Here is a 10715-nt window from a genome sequence, read left to right as displayed (position 1 = left end):
CAACACAGCCCGGACCATCTCCCTACACAGCAATCAACACAACATCAACACAGCCCGGACCATCTCTTTACACAGCCATCAACACCTCGAGCCATCTTCCTCTCCCCCCTGCACTTCAGATCAGTGAGGATAATGTGTGTCAGATCTTCAGTAAACAGAAGAAAAGGAAAGCGCCAGGCCCAGACGGTGTTTCACCAGCCTGTCTGAGAACCTGTGCTGGTCAGCTGGCTCCCATTTTCTCACAGATCTTCAACAAATCACTGGAACAGCGCAAAGTTCCATCCTGCTTTAAGCGCTCCACTATCATCCCAATCCCGAAAAAGCCAAAGTTCACAGGACTCAATGACTACAGACCTGTTGCCTTAACATATGTGGCCATGAAGTCATTCGAAAGACTGGTGCTAGCATATCTGAAGGACATCACTAAACCCTGCTGGACCCCCTGCAGTTTGCCTATAGAGCAAACCGGTCTGTGGATGATGCAGTCAACATGGGACTGCATTATACCCTACAACATCTGGACAAACCAGGGAACTACGCAAGGATTCTGTTTGTGGACTTCAGTTCTGCCTTTAACACCATCGTCCCATCACTGCTCAAACTGCAAAAAGTACAAACTGACCCAGCTCTCTGTTCCTAGCTCTGTCTGTCAATGGATCACCAGCTTTCTGACAGATAGACAGCAGCTAGCCAGAATGGGCAAAATCACATCTGCACCATCAGCCGCAATGACAGCCGCACCATCAGCACTGGTACCCCCCAGGGGTGTGTTCTTTCTCCACTGCTCTTCTCCCTGTACACCAATGACTGCACCGCAAAATACCCCTCCATCAAACTCATTAAGTTTGCAGATGACACTACTGTTATCTGCCTCATCCGGAACGGTGACAAGTCTGCATACAGACAGGAGGTGGAGCGGCTGGCTTTATGGTGCAGATACAACAACCTGGAGCTGAACACGCTCAAAACAGTGGAGATGACGGACTTTAGGAGAAACCCCCCTGCACTCCCCCCACTCACCATCATGAACAGCACTGTGGCTGCAGTAGAGTCATTCAGGTTCCTGGGCACCACCATCTCTCAGGATCTGAAGTGGGACATTTCACATAGACTCTATTGTGAAGAAAGCCCAGCAGAGACTGTACTTCTTTCGTTAGCTGAGGAAGTTCAAACTGCCACAGGAGCTGCTCGCTACAGTTCTACTCAGCTGTCATCCAATCCATTTTCTGCACTTCAATCACCATCTGGTTCGGCTCAGCTGCCCAAAACCGACCTCCCTAGACTGCAGCAAATAGTCCGGACTGCTGAACAAATCACTGGCACTACCCTTCCTACACTACAAGAACTGTACTTTTCCAGAGTGAGTAAAAGGGCTCGCAAAATCACTCTGGACGCCTCACACCCTGCACACTTCCTGTTCGAACTGTTACCGTCTGGTCGGCGCTTCAGAGCAGCAAGCACAAAACAGCCAGACACAGGAAAAGTTTCTTTCCTTAGGCTATCTACCTTATGAACAGTTAAATATTCCCCTACTGTGCAATAAATATGTGCAATACTTTTTTCATATGCACTTGTACAAAGCACCTTATATCAATATACAATGCAATACCTTCTCCATTCGCATTTGTACACAGCACCTTATAACCTGTATATTTATAACACTGTACACACAATTTAACATCCAGATTTTTTGAATAACTGCATCTGTGTTTAATGTTTAGCATCTTTTTTTTCATATTTATTTTGTGTTGTCACTTTATGTACACTGGAAGCTTCTGTAGCCAAAACAAATTCCTTGTGTGTGTGAAGCACATTTGGCAATAAAACTGATTCTGATTCTGGATGAGGATGTTTTATGTTATATGTTATTTGATTGTGAATAGGTTTGCAGCTGGAAGGGCATCCGCTGCATAAAACTTATGCTGGATTAGTTGGCGGTTCATTCCACTGTGGCGACCCCTGATTAATAGAGGGACTAAGCCAAAAAGAAAAATATTTGAATGAAGGAATAAATGTATTTGTGAATTATTTTGTTCCTGTTTTAAAATGTGGAGGTACTGTTTGTTGTATGCATCATCTGTATTTTGAAGCCATACTTTGTTTTATTTAACAGCGATGACCGCACTGGAAACAAGCCCAGGGCTTTATTGTGTTTTTATCCTCAACAGTTTTAATTTCAAAATGTATGGGATACTTGTATTTTTGTACAGCTTGTCTAAAATCTGTCAAATTAATTTAATTCAAATCAATAAAACAATTAATCAAGGACAAAGTCACTTTCTGCTCTTGACTGAATCACTTTTGTAGTTTTTAACAAGTAACAAATCAAGGTTAATTCTTACAGTGAAGACTAGCTGAAAGCATTTGTATTATCTTATTCTATTGTATTTTTTAATGTTTTCAATAATATTCCATTCATAATCATTTTAAATAATGGTGATCACAATATTGACTAAAATAATTATAATATTTACAATATTTACCCATTATCAAGCAACCTTGATATACAACCCAGGCTCATTCAAATTATGTACCCCTATATACACTTCTGGAGAGTGCCAGGAGGTAGTATTTTTAGCAGTTCCACCAGAGGCCGCTGTGTATGCTTTTTTAAATCTCAAATTTCTTTCGCGAGTGACATTCGTACTGCTCTTCTAGCGTAAATCTACCAGAGGCCGCTGTCGACTGACCGACTTACTGCCCAACCAACTGCCCCACCTTCCTCCTTCCCTAAACCCAACCAACAGTGTTTTCAAAAGTAATCCAGAAAAAGAAAAGCCCTCTCAGCAGCCTGACTTTACTACGTTTTCAGATTTTACCACAGTCTCACCTTGTTGTTTACTTGTTTATTTTTTTGGGGGGGGGTTTGTTTTTGTCTTACCTGCTTTCTGGAATGTTCACCACACTCAAACCCTGTCGTCATGGTTGCTCTGCATTTCAAATCCTTCAACGTACACGGCGAGCCACAGGACAAACTGGTAACAGCGGAAGAGCCGCCCACATGGAAGTAAATGGTCAGCTGGTAGTGCGAAAAGGAGCAGAAGGTGTCGTCATGGCGGCGTCATTCCATAGCATTCATTTTAAATACGAAATGCAGCCATATGTTCCTCTGGCTACATAATTCGCAATTTCCACAAATGTACTGTATAGGGCAACGTTTTCAGAATGAGTCTATGTTGCTAATATAGGCTAATATGTTGCTAATTTTTCGTGTTCTTTAAATAAGACAAGAATTTTTGTTGCTGAATAGTTTTATATATAGTTTTATTATATGTTCAGTAAAACATTTTGGGTCACATATAAAATCAACCAATCAGAACATGACCCATATTAACATAAAGGTGACAAAACAGAATATAACTCAAAATAAATAAATAAACAATTTAATTAACAAAATACTCTTTTTTTAAATAATTTGTCCCAAATTAGCCTAATCATTTTAATTGATAAAATGTAATAAAATGCTAAACGCTCAGAAGAACTGAAGTAAAGGTGAAGGACAGAGTCGTATGCTTGAGATACATCCAAAATGCAACAAACAAAACTCCACAAAAACAATATTTTAATAGTGCCAAGGAGGACACAGCGTCTACACATTTATTTACACTATGAGAGAAACAGTTGCACATCAAGAAAACACTTCACCTCTAGCAGATCTATATTCATTGCAACTTGTGTTTGTCTGAAATGTTTTAAAATGCCTTTAGTTCTTTCCAGCAGACAAAACAATGAATTGATTTTTCACCTACCAAAGAATTCTTTCACAAACACATCCACGCATATAAAAACAGAACAATCTGTCCCTCGCTAAAAGAAATCAACATCTCAGCAAATAAAGAGAAAATGTGTCCATTGTACAGAGTTAGTATGATTTGCATGTGTCTGACTGCTGTGCTATCCAACAGTTCCTGAATACTTGTCACAAAACTAAGAGCTTAGCGCAGATGAAAGCACTGACTTCAGAGAGAAAATGAGTATTCCCCCAACTCTGGGTTTGAAACTGCCTCCATACCTGACAAAAACAGTCAGGGAAAGAGAAATGATCAAAACGCATCTGAGGCTGCCTGTAAAGCAACTGACTATATTAGCAACTGACTTCACTGAGACTGAACCGCCAGCAGGTGGCTAAAACAAACTCCTTCAAAGTAAAATAAGCTGTTTGGTTGCTGTTTCTGCGGTTCTGCATTTAGTATGATTTGGTTTGAACATTAATAGACAGTGAGGGACTCTGTGGGTTTGTATTTGTCTTATAGCAACTCTATTATCCTTTGTATCCTTCCTTCTTCCATTGAACTGAACTAAACTGAACTGTAAAAAAAAATGGACTGAAGCAGTTTCACTTTAATAGAACGTTATCTTTGTTAAGCTGCTTTAACACAATCTACATTGTAAAAGCGCTATAGAAATAAATTAATTGAATTGATTTCAAGGCTAAAACATTTAAGTGTTAAAGCATACAGTTTTTCTCCTCATTCAGCCCTTATGAAAAACCCATCCAACCCATCTTTTTTTCTCAGACTGTTGTGTGTAGTTTTAGTAATTTTACTCTTAGTGCAAAGAATAGGTTATTTGCATTGCCTTTAAAGTGAAATAACTGAACATAAACATAGGAAGCTGAGAAAAAAGCAAGTTTTAGAGGAAAATTTCAGATGGCACTTAGAGGTTTTTGCATCTGAACTCTTCATATGTATTTACAAAAATGATGGTTAAACAAAGGTAAGTGTAGCAAAACTATTTTTAGTTTATGACTAAGAAGCACAGACTGACCCGCCCACCTACTTCCCTAAACCCAATTGACAATCCAGCAGTCCAGAAAGAGAAAAGCCCTTGCTTGATTTTTACCACGTTTTCAAATTTTACCACATTCTCACCCTGTTATTTACTTGTTTATTTTATTTTTTGGCTTCTGCTTTTGTCTTACCCGCTTTCTGGAGCCCCATCATCATAGTCAACTCCTCTCTGTGTCTCAACTCCGCCGACATACATAGTGAGCTACTGGACAAACTAGTAACAGCGGGAAAGCCATCCGTACAGAGGTAAGGTCATATATGAAGAGGTTATTATATTTTTTGTTCAATAAATTTAGATTTTTTGCAATTGAAATCTTCAATACTTTTAATGTAAAAATATGATGTCTGAAAACTACTCAAATCTCCACTTTTAGTCATTTCGCCACTGTAGACTTATTTGTATGTTGTTTGTCTTAAACTGGAAGAGTCTTGGGCTGTTTCTCAATTCCAAAAACGCAGAGAACAGACCTTTTGTGACGACCGGTCTTGCCAGGTGTCCTCGGAAGAACGAACTCGGTAGACCACAAGAACAGAGAACCCGTCCTGTGAGGAATGAGATGTTGCGTTCTTTCTGATGGTCACATGACCTTCACACATTATAAATGGAAAATTATTTAAACATTAAAGCATTCATTAAACGATTTATTGTTTTTCCATCTTTTCAAAATATATCCTATGCATAAAAACATTATAAATATACATTGCACAATATAAATAAAACAGATTTTAATAAAAATTTCAGCAAACAAACACCCTTAATGTGTTTATTCCTTTATTAAGATGTCCATGGTAATGTTTATATTCACGTTTCATTTAGGAAAACTCTGAGGTAAATAAGTGATATCTCTGAACTTTAATAATAAATCTATATAAAATGCTGCGCTTACCACCTCCAGTCACTATGACTTCTGGGACTTTTAGAGCGAGATTGGTGCATCCTCGAAATCAATAACACATCCGGGAACTTTCACGCGTCCTCCGTTCTTGAGTATTGGAACTGAACTGTGGCAGCTGATGATGACGTTACATGACAACACAAGGACGCATATTGAGAAACAGCCTTGGTTTTCCCCCTTAGTGAACACCAGTAAACATTCTTTAGGTGTTTTATATTTCCAAAGTTCCTCTGCATTTCCACCTGCAGCACCGAGACTGAGAATGATTATGTGCTGAAGGCGCCACATCCTGTTCTTAAGGACCGATATTTTATTCCATCTCATTTCTTAAGCAAAGATGCTAATGCCAAATTGTACACCAAACTGTCATTGCATATTACTGGTCTTAGCACTGTGCAGCATACTATTTTCAATCATTGTTGACTTGCTCCCAAATCTACCCATGTCATTTGTCTGTTATTTTCTTTGGGCCCTATCCTACACCCAGCGCAATAAAGCGCAAGATGTGTTTGGCGTGATTTGTTGCTATTTTCAGACCAATGCAACGCTAATTTTCCTGTTTTGTGCCACGTTTTTTAAATAGTAAATCCATTTGTGCAACTGTGTGGACTCATGGGTTTTCAAGTCTAGAAAGGAGGTGTGTTAAGGTGCATTGTTGGCATGTTGCTATTTTGAGGAACTAAAATATTCAATTAAATTAAATTCAATTCAATTCACCTTTATTTGTATAGCGCTTTTATAATGTAGATTGTGTCAAAGCAGCTTAACATAAAAGGTCATAGTAAATTGGAACCGTGTGGTTCAGTTTTTTTGTGTTTAAGTTCAGTTCAGTTTAGCTCAGTTCAGTGTGGTTTAAAAATCACTACTGAGAGTCCAAACACTGAAGAGCAAATCCAACGATGCGCAGCTCTACAGATCCCGAACCATGCAAGCCAGTGGCGACAGCGGAGAGGGGAAAAAAAACTTCACTAATTGGCGAAAGTGAAGAAAAAAAACCTTGAGAGAAACCAGACTCAGTTAAATATAGCTTGCGCCATTGACCAGCTGAAGGCAGGTCTAAAGTGGAGCATGTTAGTTGTGCACCTTAAAATTTTACACATTGCTTAATACACACAGGATGTGCAGCAATACACAAATATCTTTAGAAATGAAAAAGAATTAAAGGATAAAAATATTACAATAAAATATTATTTCTACATAAATATAAAAACCACTGCCTCCATGCCTTCTTCACCTTCTTCATGACAATCTGTATAATGTTGTTATTATTAGCAGCATTATTTATTATATGCATTTTTTTTTTAATTCAAACAAGTTTAGATTTGTCCAACTCTTGGGTTTTGGAGATGTATGCATCACCATATGGGGCATAAGAACAGGACGTGTGTTTGGATATAACTCACATATATAACATATAACACATTTCATCGTAGTGCATACAACACCGTTTCCTTATTCAGAAATGTAAAGAAGTAAAGAAAAAGTAAAGAGGCTGAATGGAGGAGGCTTATTCTTTATTCTCACTGCTGATGGTCTCTTCAACTGTTTTCGCGCTATGAAGCATTCAGTTTTTCCATTCAGTTTATCCACTTACAAAGTCTGCCATGTAAATAGCAAATGTGCAATGGTGCAACGCAACTGACTCTTAAAGGGAATGGGAGATGAGACTCTGATTGGTTTAATGCACGTTATGCTCAAAACACACCCCTAATTCATTAAAAAAATAAGCACAACACTGTTAGTCCATGCGCAGGGGCACAGAGTTTATTTCTCCATACTTAAAATAGCAAAAGTGGATTCGGACACGTCCTTAATATTTTTGCGCCATGAGCTTTAGACTCTGCACCTAGATCGTTAAAATAGAGATCTTTATGTGTGTAGCATAATTTCCATCCAAACTCCAAGCATTAAGACCCTTCTTAATCAATTTTCTGTTCAGATCTCAAGCCTATGAAAATGACTGAGAAAGCATCAATCTGAAGCCCCATTTTGTCATCATGTAGACTTCTTACAAAATATTTTACAGTATTTTAAAATACAAAAATACAAGACACTAAAGTATTTTTATACAAAATATTAACCCATTTTCATAAGCCCCATAAAACACAAATTACAAAATATTTTTTGTTTTTATAATACGTATTTTAAAATACATGTATCATAAATACAGCCCATCCCTGCTTCTGGCTACATAATCGTCATCTTCAGAAATGTATATGCTATGTTTTTAGAATGAGCCTGTGTTGTTATTAATATTATTATTATTATTATTATTATTATTATTATTATTATTATTATTATTATCATCATCATCTTGAACACTCTGATGACAATCTGTTTTAATCTTGTCATTGTGCATTTTGTATTACATCAACAGCATAAATGAAAGTCTATATTTTAAGTGTTTAAATGCAATAAACTATTATTTACGGTTGTTTACATTTTTGCTAATAATACAGCTATCAAAATTTCAACATTTAGCTACACTTACATCTTTCAAACTCCACCATTAAAGTGGCTAAAGTGTCCTGTCAACAGTAACATCTCCTTCCTTTAATTTGATTTGGTTTCAGTTATTTTCACACCTACCAGTCCATCTTATGTCCATGATGGATACAACATTGAATTACACACTTTGTTAAATTAAAACGTAACTTGCCCTTCTGAGCTTGCATTACAGGTGATTAGAACTAGGCAAAGGCTAAGCGGTCACGGAGACAGCTAGGAAAGGCTAACTCAGTGAGACAGCGAATTTTTTTTTTAGATGTTTTTGGAAGCTGCACATTTAATTGGAGACATTTTACAGTTTACCACAAGCTAAAGAGGGAGGATGAGACCAATTTACTCATGAAAAGGGCTTTACTGTTGCATGCACAAAGAAAGTCAAAGGCCACTGACAGTGACAGTCTAACCTTTTCAGCATCTACAGCTCCACTAATTAAATTCCCAAACCTTAATTTTGTCCTCCATTGTCAATGCTTTCTGCTTATAGTTTAATCATATATTTCCTTACACTCAGGGCGGATGTAAACAAATGCAATCTGGGTAAAAGCAACAACATGATTCATGTAAACCTTGCACGGAAATAGTGGCACTTTTTTTAACTGATCTATTAAAAAAATGGGTCAACTAGGCACAGTCTACCCAGAAGCCACAAAGGCGACACATCCTTTTCAAATAATTAATCATTCATTTCATTATTCAATAAATGGAAACTTAGATTAGCTGAAGGATAAAAGTGATATGAGGCATTCAGCTCTCCTTGATCTTTTTAGATAAAAGAACTTCCGCATGAAAAAAGTGATTCAAACTAGGCTAAGCTTTAAGAAGAAAGCTACTGTAAAATGATCTTTATGACGTTAACTAAAACCTAACGTATACATTGTTTATTTTTGTGAATGTTGAACAGTCAAATTCACAGTCTTTCAAATTATATTTATTAACACATGCTCTGAAATGATCATCTTTATCCAGTTTTTTGGGTGACAAAAAAATTACATTTTAACACAGGCATTTATTGTTTTTGTCTTTAGTTTTGTGCTGTTGCTCTTGTTGCCGCAAGCCCTCAGTTACCAACCAAAAGCGGCCTGCTCCACAATCACCTCTGAGCCCACCTGGAAGAGCCCTCCGACTTTTACTACACCGCCAGGGCCCCAAACAACAATGCAGCTGGTGAACACAAAAGCTCTCTGTGATGTGTCTTGGGTGCCTGCTTAGATAACAGTGTCTTTATCAGATGTTTACCGAACAAGCAGGAACCCAGTGTGCCTGTAGCTTTCTCTACGCAGCTATGTGTTGTATTACGTGACAGAAAACCGAAGACTTCTTCAGGCCGTTATAGCAAATACTCAAATCTGGTGTCTATTAAATATAAATCTGAGACTACTGTATGAGAAACAGCTAAACTGTTAAGTTAGCACTTTTAAACATCCGATCACTTAACAATAAGTCACTTTTAGTCAATGATTTTGACACTGTCGATCACAGCATACTTCTGGATGGGCTGGAAAAACTGGGCTGGGCTTGTCTGGGACGGTCCTCAAATGGTTAAGATCTTACCTTGAAGGGAGAGATTACTATGCCAGTATAGGTGACCATAGATGACACTCAGATCTACTTTGCCTAATGACTACAGCCCAATTGACAGCCTCTGCCAATGCACTGATGAAATTAACAATTTGATGTGCCAAAACTTTCTTCAGTTAAACAAAGAGAAAACTGAAGTGATTGCGTTGACTGAAGTGATTGACCTTATTTTTGTTGTTTGACCCTTTAGAGACAAGGTACGCATTCACCTTGAGAACCTCATCTCTGTTCCCAAGAACAGAGATGAGGTTCTCAAGGTGAATGCGTACCTTGTCTCTAAAGGTCAACAACAAAAAATAAGGTCAAGAATCTTGGTGTGACTCTGAAAGTCAGATCTGAGTTTCAGTAGTCGTGTCAAAGCAGTTAGTAAATCAGCATACTATCATCTCAAAAACATTTGCAACAATCAGATGAATTGTTTCAGTTAAGACTTAGAGAAACTTGTTCATGCTTTATCAGCAGCAGGGTGAATTACTGTAATGGCCTCCTCACCGGCCTTCCCAAAAGACAGTTGCAGCTCATCCAGGACACTGCGGCCAGGATTCTGACCAGAACCAGAAAATCAGAGCACATCACACCTGTCCTCAGGTCTTTACACTGACTCCAAGTTAAATCCAGAATAGATTTAAAGTATTATTACTGGTCTATAAATCACTAAATGGCCTAGGACCTCAATACGCTACAGATATGCTCACTAAATACACAGATCACTCAGATCTTTAGGGTCATTCAAACTAGAAATTCCAAGAGTTCAGTCAAAGCAGGGTGAATCGGCCTTTAGCTACTACGCCCCTCACTGCTGAATCAGCTTCCAGAAATGATCAGCTGTGCCTCTACTGAATGAGTACTGTGCTACGTCCGACAGATCGCACTATTATGTTTTTCCTTCTTTTTCATTCTTTTATAACCTGTTTTAACACATTTTATCTGTTTTATCATTTTT

Source organism: Danio aesculapii, chromosome 9 (assembly GCF_903798145.1).
Source record: "Danio aesculapii chromosome 9, fDanAes4.1, whole genome shotgun sequence".
NCBI classification, from domain to species: domain Eukaryota; kingdom Metazoa; phylum Chordata; class Actinopteri; order Cypriniformes; family Danionidae; genus Danio; species Danio aesculapii.
The sequence above is the reverse complement of the archived record's forward strand: the minus strand, read 5'-3'. Positions refer to the sequence as shown.